Source organism: Procambarus clarkii, chromosome 71, assembly GCF_040958095.1.
Source record: "Procambarus clarkii isolate CNS0578487 chromosome 71, FALCON_Pclarkii_2.0, whole genome shotgun sequence".
Taxonomy (NCBI): domain Eukaryota; kingdom Metazoa; phylum Arthropoda; class Malacostraca; order Decapoda; family Cambaridae; genus Procambarus; species Procambarus clarkii.
Window position 1 is genome coordinate 5,803,446 of NC_091220.1, and position 18,496 is coordinate 5,821,941.

Below are 18,496 nucleotides of genomic sequence, written 5' to 3' on the forward strand. Positions count from 1 at the left end.
AAGTGACTCGAACCCATACTCCCAGAAGCAACGCAACTGGTAAAATGCTATGCCCAAGATAACTATCCGAGTGCCGGCGGTGGGGTGGTTCAAATAGCCTCGGCTATCACCTCATTATGTCCGGTCGTGATGGTCAAGTGGATTAAGGCGTCTTGTACATACCAGTTGCGTTGCTTCTGGGAGTATGGGTTCGAGTCACTTCTGGGGTGTGAGTTTTCAGTTGCATATTGTCCAGGGGACCATTCTGGCTTGTTCGCATATATATATATATATATATATATATATATATATATATATATATATATATATATATATATATATATATATATATATATATATATATATATATGTATATATACATATATTATGTGTGTGTGTGTGTGTGTACTCACCTATTTGTACTCACCTATTTGTGCTTGCAGGATCGAGCATTGACTCTTGGATCCCGCCTTTCCAGCTATCGGTTGTTTACAGCAATGACTCCTGTCCCATTTCCCTATCATACCTAGTTTTAAAAGTATGAATAGTATTTGCTTCCACAACCTGTTCCCCAAGTGCATTCCATTTTCCAACTACTCTCACGCTAAAAGAAAACTTCCTAACATCTCTGTGACTCATCTGAGTTTCCAGTTTCCACCCATGTCCCCTCGTTCTGTTATTATTACGTGTGAACATTTCATCTATTTCCACTTTGTCAATTCCCCTGAGTATTTTATATGTCCCTATCATATCTCCTCTCTCCCTTCTTTTCTCTAGTGTCAAAAGGTTCAGTTCCTTCAGCCGCTCTTCATATCCCATCCCTCGTAACTCTGGGACAAGCCTCGTCGCAAACCTCTGAACCTTCTCTAGTTTCTTTATGTGTTTCTTCAGGTGGGGGCTCCATGATGGCGCGGCATACTCTAAGACGGGTCTCACGTAGGCAGTGTAAAGCGCCCTAAAAGCCTCCTCATTTAGGTTTCTGAATGAAGTTCTAATTTTCGCCAGTGTAGAGTACGCTGCTGTCGTTATCCTATTTACATGCGCCTCAGGAGTTAGATTAGGTGTCACATCCACTCCCAGGTCTCTCTCTCGAATCGTTACAGGTAGGCTGTTCCCCTTCATTGTGTACTGTCCCTTTGGTCTCCTGTCACCTGATCCCATTTCCATAACTTTACATTTACTGGTGTTAAACTCCAGTAGCCATTTCCCTGACCATCTCTGTAGCCTGTTTAAGTCCTCTTGGAGGATCCTACAATCCTTGTCTGTCACAACTCTTCTCATTAATTTTGCGTCATCCACAAACATTGACATGTATGATTCCACTCCTGTAAACATATCATTTACGTAAATTAGAAAGAGGATTGGTCCCAGCACCGATCCTTGAGGTACTCCACTTGTTACTGTTCGCCAGTCCGACTTCTCGCCCCTTACCATTACCCTCCGGCTCCTTCCTGTTAGGTAGTTCTTCACCCATACTAGGGCCTTTCCGCTTACTCCTGCCTGCCTCTCAAGTTTGTATAGCAGTCTCATGTGCGGTACCGTATCAAAGGCCTTTTGGCAGTCAAGAAATATGCAGTCTGCCCAGCCTTCTCTGTCCTGCCTTATCCTTGTTACTTTATCATAGAATTCTAAAAGGTTTGTTAGGCATGATTTCCCTGTCCAGAACCCCATGTTGGTGCTTGTTTACAAACCCAATGCTCTGCAGGTGCTCAACAAGTCTTAGCCTAATTATTCTTTCAAGTATTTTGCAGGGGATGCTTGTCAGTGATACGGGTCTGTAGTTAAGTGCCTCCTCCCTATCACCTTTTTTGAAAATCGGTACGACATTTGCCTCCTTCCAGCAACTGGGCAATTCTCCCGACATAAGTGACTCATTAAAGATCATTGCCAGAGGCACGCTGAGAGCCTGCGCTGCCTCTTTAAGTATCCACGGTGATACTTTGTCTGGTCCAACAGCTTTATTTGCATCCAGTGTTGTCAACTGTTTCATTGCATCCTCTGCTGTCACCTCTATATCTGATCTTTCATCTTGGGTAATCTCTTCTAACAATGAGAGCTGCTCAGGCTCGGTTGTGAACACTCCATGGAATTTTGCATTCAGTACCTCGCAGATTTCCTTGTCGCTTTCTGTATATGCCCCTTCTGTTTTCCTCAGTCTTGTCACTTGGTCATTTACCGACATCTTCCTTCTTATATGGCTATGTATTAATTTTGGTTGCTTTTTCGCTTTGACTGCAACATCATTCTCATAATTTCTTTCCGACACTCGTCTTATGTTAATGTAATCATTCCTAGCTCTGTTACATCTAATCCTGTTGTCCTCTGTCCTTTGTCTTCTGTACTTCCTCCACTCCCTCCTGCTTCTCACTTTTGCTTCCTGACACTGTCTATTAAACCATGGGTTACTATATTCCCTCCTGCTTTTTTCCTTTATTGTTGGAATAAATCTCTCTTCAGCCTCCTTGCATTTCAATATGACTTGGTTCATCATACCTTGCACTGTTTTTCCTCTAAGTTCTTTCTCCCACTGCACTTCTCCCAGGTAGTCCCTTATCCTTCTGTAGTCCCCTTTTCTGTAATCAAGTCTCCTTTCCCGGACCTCTTGTCCTTTGGTCACAATTTTAAGCTCCATCATGTAGTCAAAGACTAGGACACAATGGTCACTAGCTCCTAGTGGTATTTCATGTTCCAACTGCTCGATGTCTTCTACATTCTGGGTGAAAATGAGATCTAATAGTCTGGGCGTATCCCCTCCTCTTTCCCTAGTATCTTCTTTCACATGCTGTGTTAGGAAATTCCTATCAATAACGTCAGTGTCCAACCCATAAAAAAAGGTGTTTGGAAACCCAGAGAACTTTCATTACTCAGAAAGCGGCAGAGGCACTCAATTTACAACCAATCAGACAGGTAAAATTAAACCTGTCAGGGTTTATGATAAATCGAGGACCCCAAGAATACTCAGTAGTTCAACCTCTTGTACGTCTAGGTAGTCATGTCAAGGTTATCCAAGCCATTGTTGTAGATCAAATACCGTTTGACCTAAATATTAAGGGTCTCGGGTACACAGCCCACTTCCTGCAGGAACGGGAAATTAATTTGGCTGACAACAAGTTAACGTCTGACTGCCTTAACAATGTAAATGTACTAGTTGGAGCAGACTACTGTTACCAGTTCATCACTGGACATGTTAAACGATTGGGCATGAATATGCTCTAATCTGCAGGTGGCTACTTACTGACCTACCTTGAGGTTACCTTGAGGTGCTTCCGGGGTTTGGCGTCCCCGCGGCCCGGTCGTCGACCAGGCCTCCTGGTTGCTGGACTGATCAACCAGGCTGTTGGACGCGGCTGCTCGCAGCCTGACGTATGAGTCACAGCCTGGTTGATCAGGTATCCTTTGGAGGTGCTTATCCAGTTCTCTCTTGAACACTGTGAGGGGTCGGCCAGTTATGCCCGACAGGTTATGACAGGTAAACTTTTAAACCCGAAGAAACCTATGCCTGCCAACAATAATAAATTAGTCAGCAGTAAATCAATTCTCCAGCAACAAGCTGAATGAGAAACCCAGCTGAGCAATAAATCCAGATTGAATGTAGTACAATTAGTATTCGCCGAGATGTTTCATAGCTCTCAGTGGAAAATCAGTGGTCCGTACCTAAACGAGTACATGTCACAGCGACCAAGCCATTGAAGGGGGCATAATCTGGTTAAATTAAAAGTTGATCAATTTGCTTATAAATTTATTTATGAAATGGTTATAGAAAGGGCTGCAACTGGTCCAAGTTTCACCATCACACCCTAAACAGAAAAGGAGAAAAAAAATACACAACGTATTATGCAACGAATTTTCAACATTCTCAAATAATCTCAGGGAACACATGTGTCAACTAAAATGTCTACTATGTGCTGTAGAAGCACAAACTCTTGTAATAATTGTAATATGTATGTGCAGGATATATATATGTAATTTTGTTTTTTTTTTTTCAATTTTTTTTTCGTTTGTTATCAGGGGATTTGCATGAAACTTGCACACCTTGCTCAATGGATGCCTATCTGCAAGGGTGCCAATTATGAACGAAATCTGTCGAAGTCAAGCTCAGCTACAGGTGGCCGAACTTTGATCTTTATTTTACTCAGGTAATTAATTTACAACTTCAAAGTACTTCATAGCTTTCATTTATTATTCAATTTACATGCAAATTACACCTTATATGTAGAGTTTGTGCTTCTACACCACATACTAGACATTTTAGTCAAAAGTCCATTTGTTGATTTTATAACAATTTATAAACATCATATATTGCATATGTTTGGAAGGGTAACTTTGAATAATTATATTATTGCACTAAACACTTTTTTGATAAAACTACTCACATCAATCCTTTATTATATGCTAATTTTAATATCTGAGTGTTATAGAAATGATTTTAGTTGACACATGTGTTCCCTGAAATGTTTTGAAAATGTTGAAAATTCGTTGCATAATACGTTCTGTATTTTTTTCTCCTTTTCTGTTTAGGGTGTGATGCTGAAACGTGGACCAGTTGCAGCCCTTTCTATAACCATTTCATAAATAAATTTATAAACAAATTGAACAACTTTTAATTTAACCAGATTATGCCCCCTGAATCCACTGCAGACCTAGAATTATTCTCGACAAATAATAATTGATCACAATCAGTCTCCCTAGGTAATCGATATTATTGGGCTAGAGAATCCAGCGCTCCCTAGGTAATCAATAATATTAGGCTAGAGAATCTAGCACCCAATGCATCTGGCATTCCTGAATTTATCAATACCACGAAGTCATCAAGCAACTTCTACATTTGTAAATTCACTAAGACCAAGGTCTATAATAGCCTGCGCTTAAGGTTCGCCAAGAAAACCTTATTAATTCAACGTTTCCTGCACTAAGAGTTAGTGAAAATATTTGCATCAATTTTTGTTTGAGATAGTGTGAGTGTTGTTTACACAACACTCACACTATGTTGTTGCTGTGTTGCATCACTCACACTACGTTGTTGCTGTGCTGCAACACTCACAACATGTTGTTGCTGTGTTGCAACACTCACACTACATTGTTGCTGTGTTGCAACACTCACACTACGTTGTTGCTGTGTTGCAACACTCACAACACGTTGTTGCTGTGTTGCAACACTCACACTACGTTGTTGCTGTGTTGCAACACTCACACTACGTTGTTGCTGTGTTGCATCACTCACACTACGTTGTTGCTGTGTTGCATCACTCAGACTACGTTGTTGCTGTGTTGCAACACCTACACTACGTTGTTGCTGTGTTGCAACACTCACACTACGTTGTTGCTGTGTTGCAACACTCACAACACGTTGTTGCTGTGTTGCAACACTCACAACACGTTGTTGCTGTGTTGCAACACTCACACTACGTTGTTGCTGTGTTGCAACACTCACAACACGTTGTTACTGTGTTGCAACACTCACAACACGTTGTTACTGTGTTGCAACACTCACACTACGTTGTTGCTGTGTTGCAACACTCACACTACGTTGTTGCTGTGTTGCAACACTCACAACACGTTGTTGCTGTGTTGCAACACTCACACTACGTTGTTACTGTGTTGCAACACTCACAACACGTTGTTGCTGTGTGTGCAACACTCACCCCAAGTTTTAACTGTTTCGTAATGCTATAATAATTACAAATTATATAGTATATATAAAAGTTACTAGAATTCGTAAATATAACGTGATTGAATTTTCAAATTTGATTAAAAAGATGAAAAAAGTTTTAGATTAAAACTAAAGTTTTATCTGCGTAATATATGGAAAAACGGAAGCTAACATGTCATATATAGAGTTGGAACTGGTGACCGCGTGAACACCGGGTCCAACTGGTGACCGCGTGAACACCGGGTCCAACTGGTGAACACGTGAACACCGGGTCCGACTGGTGACCGCGTGAACACCGGGTCCGACTGGTGACCGCGTGAACACCGGGTCCAACTGGTGACCGCGTGAACACCGGGTCCAACTGGTAACCGCGTGAACACCGGGTCCGACTGGTGACCGCGTGAACACCGGGTCCAACTGGTGACCGCGTGAACACCGGGTCCAACTGTGAACACCGGGTCCAACTGGTAACCGCGTGAACACCGGGTCCAACTGGTGACCGCGTGAACACCGGGTTCCAACTGGTGACCGCGTGAACACCGGGTTCCAACTGGTAACCGCGTGAACACCGGGTCCAACTGGTGACCGCGTGAACACCGGGTCCAACTGGTGACCGCGTGAACACCGGGTCCAACTGGTGACCGCGTGAACACCGGGTCCAACTGGTGACCACGTGAACACCGGGTCCAACTGGTAACCGCGTGAACACCGGGTCCGACTGGTGACCGCGTGAACACCGGGTCCAACTGGTGACCGCGTGAACACCGGGTCCAACTGGTGACCGCGTGAACACCGGGTCCAACTGGTGACCGCGTGAACACCGGGTCCAACTGGTAACCGCGTGAACACCGGGTCCAACTGGTAACCGCGTGAACACCGGGTCCGACCTCCCAGTCTGACCACGACGCTTCCTGCCTTCCTGCTAGGCCAGTATGCTTATACATCACTTGGAAGGATCATTAAGATGAGCTGGGATGTGAGGACGGAGTGAAGGAACGCTGCCCAACTACTTCGACTTCGGGAATCAAACAAAAACATATTTTATAAACATCAAGGATCTGAATATATTTAATCGAAGGAAACTCTACAGTTGTTCTCTGGAATTCTATAAGGTATATCAAGGTATACACTTAGTACTTAATAAATATAAAAATTCGGGACAGGTTGTTTAATGGCATTGATGTGCTCACCTAGATGTGCTTACCTAGATGTGCTCACCTAGATGTGCTCACCTGGATGTGCTCACCTAGATGTGCTCACCTAGATGTGCTCACCTAGGTGTGCTCACCTAGATGTACTCACCTGGATGTGCTCACCTAGATGTGCTCACCTAGATGTGCTCACCTAGATGTGCTCACCTAGATGTGCTCACCTAGATGTGCTTACCTAGATGTGCTCACCTAGGTGTGCTCACCTAGATGTGCTCACCTAGATGTGCTTACCTAGATGTGCTCACCTAGGTGTGCTCACCTAGATGTACTCACCTAGATGTGCTCACCTAGGTGTGCTCACCTAGATGTGCTCACCTAGATGTGCTCACCTAGATGTGCTCACCTAGATGTGCTTACCTAGATGTGCTCACCTAGATGTACTCATCTAGGTGTGCTCACCTAGATGTGCTCACCTAGATGTACTCACCTAGATGTGCTTACCTAGATGTGCTCACCTAGATGTACTCATCTAGGTGTGCTCACCTAGATGTGCTCACCTAGATGTGCTTACCTAGATGTACTCACCTAGGTGTGCTCACCTAGATGTACTCACCTAGATGTGCTCACCTAGGTGTGCTCACCTAGATGTGCTCACCTGGATGTGCTCACCTAGATGTGCTCACCTAGAAGTGCTCACCTAGATGTGCTCACCTAGATGTGCTCACCTAGATGTACTCACCTAGATGTGCTCACCTAGATGTGCTCACCTAGATGTGCTCACCTAGATATACTCATCTAGGTGTGCTCACCTAGATGTGCTCACTTAGATGTGCTCACCTAGATGTGCTCACCTAGATGTACTCATCTAGGTGTGCTCACCTAGATGTGCTCACCTAGATGTGCTCACCTAGATGTGCTCACCTAGATGTACTCATCTAGATGTGCTCACCTAGATGTACTCACCTAGATGTGCTCACCTAGATGTGCTCACCTAGATGTACTCACCTAGATGTACTCACCTAGATGTGCTCACCTAGATGTACTCATCTAGGTGTGCTCACCTAGATGTACTCACCCTAGTTATCAGTGTTAAATATTATCGAAAACTATAGCTGATTTTTTACTCTTCAATTTAATTTTCTAGTAATGATCACATAGCAGGAATTTTATCTGTATGATTAGAAGAAATAAAGTACAATGTATTTGGCGTTTATGGGTTTAATTTTTATTTTACTTCTAGTTCGCCGCAAGTGCAGAAAGAAAGAAGCAACAGATCGATGGAACTTGACGTCATAGTGTGTTCAAACTCATAAGATTCCAATTCTTGCCCTAAACTTTTAACAAAAAAGTCCCTCAAGTTATTTTTCTATATTGAAGACTTCAAACAATTTATAATAATAGCTACGGTAATTATGGTAATATTCTGTCAATAGTTGAGGCATTAAGGTAATATTTATGGTAAAGACTTGTATATTCCTTTTGTGTACAGAGGAAATATTGGTATATTTCTAACACAATCTCACGGGAGTCATTATATTAGTGATTATATTTCTCTATTGATGCTTGAGAAAAGGAATCTATAATGAGAACGGAGCTATGAACGATAATCTACTTGCACACAAACAACATATATTGAGACATTCACATATGTTGTGAGCTTCACAACAACAACGGAATAGCGTGTTGTGAACGTTGCAATACAGGAGTGAGTTGTTATTATTGCAACACAGAAATATTTCTGCGTTGCAATGGTGCAACACTCACCACATAATATCCCTGTTTTGCATCATTCAAACCCCATTATTTCTGTGTCGCAACACTCGCAACACATTATTGCACGCAACATTCCTATCCGTTGCACGTAACATTCAAAACACGTTATTCCTGTCCGCTGCAACATTCACGATACGTTATTCTTGTATAACAACGTTGCAACACTCACAACACATTATTACTGTGTTGCAGCGTTCATAATATTTTATTTTTGCGTTGCATTATTCACAACACTTCTGTTCTGTGGTGCAACACTCACATGCCACTCCTGAATTGCAACACGCACAACGGGTTATTTGTGCGGTGCAACTCTCACAACACGCTAATCTTGTGTTGCAATGATGTAACACAACATTCCCAATCTATAATTTATGCGTGCAACACTTCCAGAACGTCAGTTCTGTGTTGCAGTACTCACAAAATAGCATTTGTGTGTTGTAACACTCACAACAGGTTATTCCTGTGTTGCATCGCTGCATCACTCACAACACGTTATTGCTGTGTTGCAACACTCATAAGACGTTAGCAATGTGATGCAACACTCGACTCGTTTTCCCATCAAGCGTTAAACGTTGTATTCTTGCACCATATAAATTGTTAATAATAATAATAATTTTTATTTAGGCAAAGGTACATACATAAAGAGATTTTACAAAGTTTGTTGGCTTTATAGATAGAGCTAGTACATACAATGCCTAAAACCACTATTACGCAAAGCGTTTCGGGCAGAATTCATTCGTTGTTCATTGCTAATATGTAAATTATAAATTGTATTAGATTGAAAAGTTATATAAAAGGTGATGGAAAAGTAACGAAGTTATAAATAGATAAATAAAACCATTATATAAACAAATGAAACGGGGGAAAAATAATTATATTCAAATGAATAGTTATTAAAGATGATTAAGTGTATAAATATAAGTGATTAAGTATCTAAAAATGTGAAAGGATTAATAAATACATGATGATTAAAGAACTAATGTAAATGTGATAAATAGATATGTAAAATGTGCTGGAATAGATCTATAAAAAGATGAATATATATTAAATGGGATTAAAGAGATGAAAAACAGTTTCAGCCACTGAGAGTTGGAACTGGTGACCGCGTGAACACCGGGTCCGACCTCCCAGTCTGGCCACGACTCTTCCTGCTTAATGAAGAACTCAACAGTCATACATTCATCCACTTCATCATACATCATCAACTGACAACTGAGGCGTGAGAAGACAAAATCAGGAAGGAAAAGTCTCTGAGGAAGCGAGGTAAGGTAAGGTAATTATGAGGTGAAAGTACTAGGCCAGTATGATTATATACCACTTGGAAGGGATATTAAGATCATCTGGGATATATAAGGACGAAGTGAAGGAATGGAAAGCTACCACTTGGACCATCGGGGATCGAACGTGGACCTTGTAAGAAGCGAGAGGTCGGAGTGGAGTAACGGTGCCCATGAAGCACTGGGACCATCGGGGATCGAACACAAACGTATTTTATCAGCAGCACAGCTCTAATAAATTTCAGCAAACTGAAGTGTACACAGTTGTTCTCACCAGTTCTTTAAGGTTTATCAATTAGTTATTGAACTTAGTTAATGAATCAGTATTAAAGTTATGTTTATCAGTTAGTTATTGAACTACGCGTGGAACCCGTAGGTGCGGGACTCTGAAGTCCTCCTCCTTGGGCTCTAGCAGCCCCAGGCTCTGCTTCAGGAGGCTGGGGTCGTTCTTGCACTTGCTGGGGTGGTTCTTCTCCGGCCCCGACCACGGCGGTCTCCGGGTTATGAGTCCCTTCACCAACTTCCAGGTCACCTCCGGAGCTCACAGTTCCTGCGACGGCGCTGGAACCAATCGTATTGGCGTTTGCCCTCCCATTGGAGACTTTCGGCGCCGTGGAGAGGAGGGACCTGCTGCATGGTTGACAGCTTCTCCCCCGTATCAACCTACCCTGGCTTTGTGCCCTGGAGTGGCCACTCCAGACCGACAACCAGAGCACAACTCCATAGTCTCCTGAGACTGATGAATGTCTGCTACTACTACGACTAGAAGATATAGGTAATAATATATATGTAATAGTATTAGTTAACACAAAACTATATATTGGAGGAACTCTACAACCTGTAATAAGAAGTCTTATACTTTGAATGTAACCAATGTAGCAACCTTTTTTGTGTAATGACATTTTAAATAAAATAAAATGAAAAATAAAAAAAGTACAGGGGTGGTATGAGAAGACAATATGTGAGTGTACGTGGGTGCCCCACAAGGCTTCCCCGGATGCTGCATGTCGTCTTCTTCGAGGTCGAGGGTCCTATAAACACAACCAAAGATGGTACCCCCCCCCCCCCTCTATATATTTATATAACCTATATCTATAAAATAGAATGTTTATCCGAGGTTGGTGACCAGACACTTGGTGGGACTAGCCTCGCCCAGCTTTCCAAGATGAGTCATATTGGGTAGGGGAGCGTCATAGCCTAGTCGGTGTCCGCCGAATTGAAATACTTTAAGAAATATCGGCATTTATATTAATAGCAAACCTATACAACCGTGCAGTATTAACTTCTATGTAGGAGAAATCCACAAGGGCCGTGACGAGGGTTCGAACCTGCGTCCGAGAGGATCCTAGAAAATGAAGTAAGGGCGAAGAGGTAGAGCGGCTTATTGACAGAGCTCGGGTGCATGGGGGAAATTGTGTAAAATCGAGGTTTGTGTCTCAGAGAGGTTGCAGGATCCAGGATCCAAGTAAGATCAGTAGAACTTGTGGTTGCAATTCTTTTACCATGTCGTAGCTCAGTCGATTAAGGCAGCGTCTGGGATCCTCTCGGACGTAGGTTTGAACCCTCGTCACGGCCCTTGTGGATTTGTTCATTTGATGCATCAGCTATTGTGATTTCTGTGTGTAATCTCTGTAGGAGCTTATGATATATTAATAGCAGTGCTTATAAGCAACACATCCATCCTTCATCGTGCATATATTGATGTAATGGATAATTGGATAGTAGAATTTGGTATTATTGAATTTGGATAAACCGGCAAAGGTTTTGTAAAATCAAATCAAATGTTTATTCAGGTAAAGTACATACATACAAGGTGAGATATAAACATGTTGTGGGATTTATAGATAGAGCTTGTACATACAATGTCTAAAGCCACTATTACGCAAAGCGTTTCGGGCAAGGTTGGCCCGAACCTTTGTATTTGTTTCTCATAAAACTTAACTTACCATCCAAGGTCTAATACATGCTAACTGAGGCCAAATACAGTAAATATACATGTTATACTAGGCCTAGGAATATATATGTTTGGTTTTAGCTGTATTTTTTCTGGACTATAAGGTGAATAGTACCAAATTCTGCTATGTAATTGCCCATTACGTCAATATTTAATTTATATGTACGATGCTCTACATAGTTACAAAATGTACAGGAGGATGGATTGAATTCATTAGAGATAAAAAAAAGCTCTTTTGTTTTTTTATGGTAGGAGAAAATTTGACTGTAGCAGAGCGTAGTTTCGATCTACGGACCTCTAGTTGGATTATGGGTCCAGCACGCTTCCACTGCGCCACTCTGCTCCACAATACATAGTTATATGACTCTCAAGATTAATAATTAGTATAATGCAGTATTAGCAAATTACAAAATGGTATAAGTTTTATGATTTAATAAATATTGTCAATATACTTTGTTATTAATTTTAGCTCTTTGAAGGGAAGGGAAGGGAACTATCAGGGGGAAAGCGCCAAGCCATTACAACTATATAGCACTGGGAAGGGGTCAGGATAAGGATTTGGGATGGGACGGGGGGAAGGAATGGTGCCCAACGTCTTGGATGGTCGGGATTGAACGCCGACCTGCAAGAAGCGAGACCGTCGCTCTACCCTCCGACCCAAGTTGTTGGACACTTTGAGTTTATTTCAGTGGGTTATGAAAACAAACATTTAAAAATTCAAATGTTTCCGCCCGGGATCGAACCGGGGACCTTGCGCGTGTGAGGCGCACGTGATAACCACTACACTACGGAAACCTGAAGTATAGTGACCTGTTATTATATGGACCAAATCCGGTTAATTGTTTTTCTTCAGCGATATAATATGATCAAAACACATTGCTTGAGTAATTATGTAAATTATAAAAGATTTAATAACGAAAATAGAGAGAATATCCTGTTTTATATGTGTACGGCGTGTGTGACGTCACGATAACATGAGAGTCTAACGTACGATCATGTTACGTTGTTGGGTAGATTAGATACACAGTGTTTAGTGAGTTTCATATTTATTTAGTAGTCTTGATTACAGAAGTAGGTTGGTAGCATTGTCGTAGACGTTCAGACGGAGCTTAGAGCAGAGCAGAGAGCTGAGGCCGGAGTCGCGGAGCTCTATGTGGGAGAGCGTGACGGCTCGATTGGGAATTGCGAGTGTCTGAACTCGAGGAGCGAGAGCGTTGTTGCTCGATGCGGTCGTAGTCTGCTATCTGCTTTGTGTCGAAGCTGTAGCGTCTTGGGTCGATTAGAACTGCCTACACCGAGTACTACATTCTTGATTGGAGATTGTACTGTTTTGCTATTCTCAAATCGCTGGCTTTTATACGGTGACTACACCTCACAGTAAGTAGGAGGGTGGAAAAACCGTTACCTGTAAATTTGGATAGGATTATAGCTTGTGTAATTAGTTATGCCATTAAGATGATGAGATAATGGAGCGAGTATAAGTTTACTCGCTCAGGACTTCCCCTGCCAGGGAAAGAAAGAAAAGCAATACAACAAAAAATATGAGGCTACTGTTCCCTGGGTCGCTGTTGAACATGTAGTCTGGTACCAAAAGATGCAGGCAGTGTGTGGACAAGCTCGGTGTAGCAGGAGAGAAGAATGTGCATGATTGTTGCGTCCTTGGGTCGCTGGTGGAGCATTTAGATCCAGGGCGGATGCGTTCGGGCACCAGGACAATAAGAGGTAATGTAGGCACGTAGTTAGGACAACGAGGGAATCTGACGAAAAAGCAGCTTTCGTGGGAGTCCCTGTAGAACAAGCAGTGCCCTGGCAGCGACGGAGAATCGGCAGGATAGACTCTAGATCCCACATGACGTAGTTGCTGATTAAACTGTCAGATGAGTAAGTAACGCTCGCGGTGCAGCAAGCTGTAGTTGATGAAACTGCAGAGATGATCGCCGTGAAAATCATCGCTGTAGTAAGTTTGCTGGGAGCGTTCCATGACAGGTGGCAGCGGTCCACATCATGCAGCAGTAGCAGTAGAGAGAACCTGTAGCGAGTAAACTTATACTCGCTACAAGAGATTTCGTTTAGTTTAGTTCACTTATTATGCACCCCATACCCATCTTGTGGGTGGTAGTGGAAGGGGTTACAGAGGCACATAATTGGCTCAGGGACTGAACCCCACAATTCACTTAGTTAAGCACGTTTCAATCTTGATAAACTAGTTACAAAATTCAGTATAAGTCGTCACATCATAAATGGGTTAGCGATTAACCACAAGTACGGTTTCTAAATTAAGCAACTGACATATGTGGAGAGCTAGTGTCACAACTGATATGTTTGTCCTGCACACCGCCCCCCCTCCAGTGGGCAGCGGTGGATAGCATACAATCACTTAGGTACTACCTACAGTTAGCAAACTGGGGATATTTGGCCAAAATTTCTGGTAGCAGATCATTTTGAATTAAATATTTACACATCTCTAGAACATTTGTTATAGGAAGCAGGAGGAAGTGTTATTAGGGCTTCAGAGAGTGGGAGGAAGCAGTAGGAAGTATTTTTAAGGCTTCAGGGAACAGGAGCGAGCGGGAAAAAGCAGGAGAAAGTGATTTTAGGGCTTCAAGAAGCAGGAGGAAGTGTTTTAAGGCTTCAGAGAGCGGGATGAAACAGGAGGAAGTATTTTTTAGGGATTCGGAGAGCGGAAGGAATTGTTGTTAGGGCTTCAGAGAGCGGGAGCGAGTGGCAGGAAGCAGGAAAAATAATTTGTAAGGTTTCAGAGAGCGGGAGGAAGCAGGAAGAAATGATTTTAGGGCTTCAGAGAGCAGGAGCTAGTGGTAGGAAGCAGTAGAAAGTATTTGTAAGGTATGAGCTTCATGAGGAAACAGGAGGTGGTGGTATTAGGGCTTCAGAGAGCAGGAGGGAATATTTTTAAGGCTTCAGAGAGCGGGAGGAAGTGGGAGGTAGCAGAAGGAAATATTAATAGGGTTTCAGAGAGTAGGAGCGAGCAGGAGGAAGTATTTTTATGGGTTCAGAGAGTGGTAGGAAGTGTTAGTAGAGCTTCAGAGAGCGGGAGGAAGCAGGAGGAAGTGATATTAGGGCTTTCGATGGCGGGAGGGAGCGGTAAGAAGCAGGAGGAAATATTTGTAAGGTTTTAGAGAGCGTAGCCTCCGTAACACAGTTGGTTAGTGTACAAATGTTTCTCGCTGTAGGGCTCTCCACATGTCAGTTGCTTAATTTAGAAACTGTACTTGTGGGCGTCTCGAGCCATTGTTGATGTGATGATGTGCATTGAATTTTGTAACTCTCTCAGCAAGATTAACTTGCTCAGCCTAAATTAATTGTGGGGTTCAGTCCCTGAGCCCATTATGTGCCTCTGTAACTCTTCCCACTACCGCCCACAGGACGGGTATGGGGTGCATATTAAATTAACTATATTATAATCTAGGGTTATCCCATGGAATTGTCTAACTAGCGAAGTCGTTAAATACCAAGATATAACACCTCAGTTCAAAATCCAATAGAAACAATCCTCGTGAACCATGGGGGAAAGAGGGATCTTTGACAAGCCGATGGCTTCCACTATCCGTCGAGAACACCAGAGACAGGTAAATTCAGGTACAAATCTCCCACATTCGTTATTGTGCCTTTATTTGTAACATATAGCTAGCTCAACCTGTAATTTGTAATTACTTATATTGAAGGGGGTAGCAAGACACTTCTATGTACCTACATTTGTAATGAAGAAACATTATTAATACATTAAAACAATTTCGTAGCAGAGCGTAGTTTCGATCTACGGACCTCTGGGTTATGGGCCCAGCACGCTTCCACTGCGCCACTCTGCTGCTCATATTATTTGGATGATACATTTTATACATCTTTTATAATATTATAATTGGTAATATTTTCTTCATAAATAAAAGTATCAGTGTTTCTGCGCAGTAACGCACCAGTACGCACTGATCTTGCGCATGGGATGCGCACATCATGGCTACTGTGCACAGCCAGCTGCGTATGACATACATCATAGCATGGGTATGTGATCACTGCTGCACACGATGGGTATGGGTTCACTACCACTCATGAACAGGACATGTATTGGAGGCACTAACGCTCACAGGATAGGTATACTTGGGGTCTACAGGATAAGTATGGGATCCACTCAGCCCTGGAGGCTGATCTGTCGTGTTTGTTGAGGTCTATAGCAACTCTTCTTGCATGTAAACATTCCAAGCATAAGAATTATATTTAGTGTCTGGACCGTGATTCATCAGTCAGTTACGCAAGTACTTACGAACATGTTATCTCAGTCTTTGGCGACTTTACACATATTAAACAGTTGATGAGCTCCAAAGGACTGGGAGGCTGTTTATAATAATAATAATAATAATAATAATAATAATAATAATAATAATTTTTATTTAGGCAAAGGTACATACATAAAGAGATTTTACAAAGTTTGTTGGCTTTATAGATAGAGCTAGTACATACAATGCCTAAAGCCACTATTACGCAAAGCGTTTCGGGCAGGAAAAAACACTACTGACTAAAGCTTAAAACTAATGGGTAAAAAGAAAAAAATGCGTTGAGTACAAATAAAAATAGAGGTAAAAGAGGGGGGGAACATTGTTGAAAAAACAGCACAAATACAATTATAAATTATTACAGAAAATTACATTAAAACAGCGTTGATTTGTAAAACAAAAAAAAAAAACAAAAAACATACATGGGTTGACAATAGAAGGGTAAGGTAGGTTACATGGAATTTATTAGGTATAGCTTCGTTTTTAACTTAAACTGGTTGAGAGAGGTACTGTCTTTAACATGGTTGGGAAGGTCATTCCACATCCTGGGCCCCTTGATTTGTAGAGCATTTCTGGTTTGATTAAGTCGTACTCTAGGAATATCAAAACTGTATTTATTTCTGGTGTGGTGCTCATGGGTTCTGTTACAACCTTCTATGAAGCTTTTGAGATCAGGATTGGCATTACAATTTAGCGTTTTGTATATGTATAATACACATGAGTGAATGTGCAGTGACTTAATGTCTAACATATTCAGAGATTTGAGTAGGGGTACCGAGTGATGTCTGGGGCCAGAGTTGGATATTGTCCTAATAGCAGCTTTGTGTTGAGTAATTAGAGGACGTAAGTGATTTTGGGTAGTAGAGCCCCAAGCACAAATACCATAGTTGAGATATGGATAGATAAGGGAGTAATAGAGAGTCACCAGGGCAGGGCGTGGTACATAATATCTGATCTTAGAAAGAATGCCCACAGTTTTTGAAACTTTTTTTGATATGTTTAGAATGTGTCCCTGGAAATTCAGCTTGTGGTCAATGAGAATGCCAAGGAATTTGCCATCTAATTTGTTACAAATTTGGGTATTGTTTATTTTGAGATTTATTTGATAGGAAGATTTATTGCCAAACAGAATATAGAAAGTTTTGTCAATGTTAAGGGTGAGTTTGTTGGCAGTTAGCCACAGATGGACTTTATTTAGCTCAGTATTTACTGTGGCATTTAGAGCAAGGGGATCAGGACTGGAGTAAATGAAGGTTGTGTCGTCAGCAAATAGGATTGGTTTGAGGTGTTGGGAGGCATTTGGAAGGTCATTAATGTAGATGAGAAAGAGGAGAGGGCCAAGTATGCTGCCCTGGGGAACACCAATGTTGATGGGTAGGGTGGGCGAAATTGTATTATTCACAGAAACACATTGGAGCCTGTCAGTAAGGTAGGATTTGAGGTATTGTAGGGAGTGTCCTCTGACACCATAATGATGTAATTTAAGAAGAAGGTTTTGGTGGTTGACAGTATCGAAAGCTTTACGCAGGTCCACAAATAACCCAACAGGGAACTCATTTTTATCAAGAGCTGTATGAATCGAGTTAAGCATACTAATAAGTGCATCGTTAGTGCTTTTTTTGGGCCTGAAGCCATATTGGCAAGGGCTAAGTATATTGAGTTTGGCTAGATATGAGTAAAGCTGCTTATAGATTAGTTTTTCAAAAATTTTTGACAAGTTTGGCAGGATTGATATAGGTCTGTAGTTGTTAACATCTGTGAGATCACCACATTTGTGGACAGGCGTTACTCTCGCTTTTTTTAGAATATCTGGAAAGGTTTGGAGTTCAAGTGACTTGTTGAAGAGCAAAGCAATAGCAGGGGCTAAAGATCTGGAGGCTTTTTTGTAGATTAAAGTTGGTATCTCCTCAAGGGCACCAGACTTGGTTTTAAGGGAAAGGATTATCTCATTGACGTCAATGGAATTAATAGGCTTTAGGTACAGAGACTGGGGATAGTTCCCTGTAAGATAGTCCTTAATGTCAGTACTGGAAGATGGAATATCATTAGCAAGGGATGAACCAATGGAAGAGAAGAACCTATTGAACTCAATAGCAGAATCAGAGGCTGAAAGCTGACCATCGTTATTAGACAGGAGAGTCGGTTTGCTATTTAAAGACTTTTTTGATCCCAATATTTGTGAAATTGTTCTCCATGTTTGTTTAATGTTGCTCTTTATTTGGGTAAATTTATCTTCGTAGTATTTAGTTTTGGCTCGTCTAATTATCTTACATAGCAATAATGAGTAATTCTTTGAGAATTCTTTGGAGACAATCCCTAACCTATACTTTTTCTCAAGGTCATGTTTTTTATTAATAGATTTAAGTATTCCCTTTGTAAGCCAAGGATTGTTAAGCCTTTTGGTTGTGACTTGTTTTGTAAGCATA

General features: G+C 41.7%; 2 non-coding genes across 2 annotated transcripts; both read right to left on the bottom strand.

Moving 5' to 3' along the window:
- Positions 1-12,506: 12,506 nt before the first annotated feature.
- On the bottom strand, positions 12,507-12,579 carry TRNAV-CAC (transfer RNA valine (anticodon CAC)). The gene has a single exon. It is a non-coding gene; the product is annotated as a tRNA-Val (tRNA).
- Positions 12,580-15,539: 2,960 nt separating this feature from the next.
- TRNAM-CAU (transfer RNA methionine (anticodon CAU)) lies at positions 15,540-15,611 on the bottom strand. Its single transcript has one exon. It is a non-coding gene; the product is annotated as a tRNA-Met (tRNA).
- Between the last annotated feature and the right edge of the window lie 2,885 nt (positions 15,612-18,496).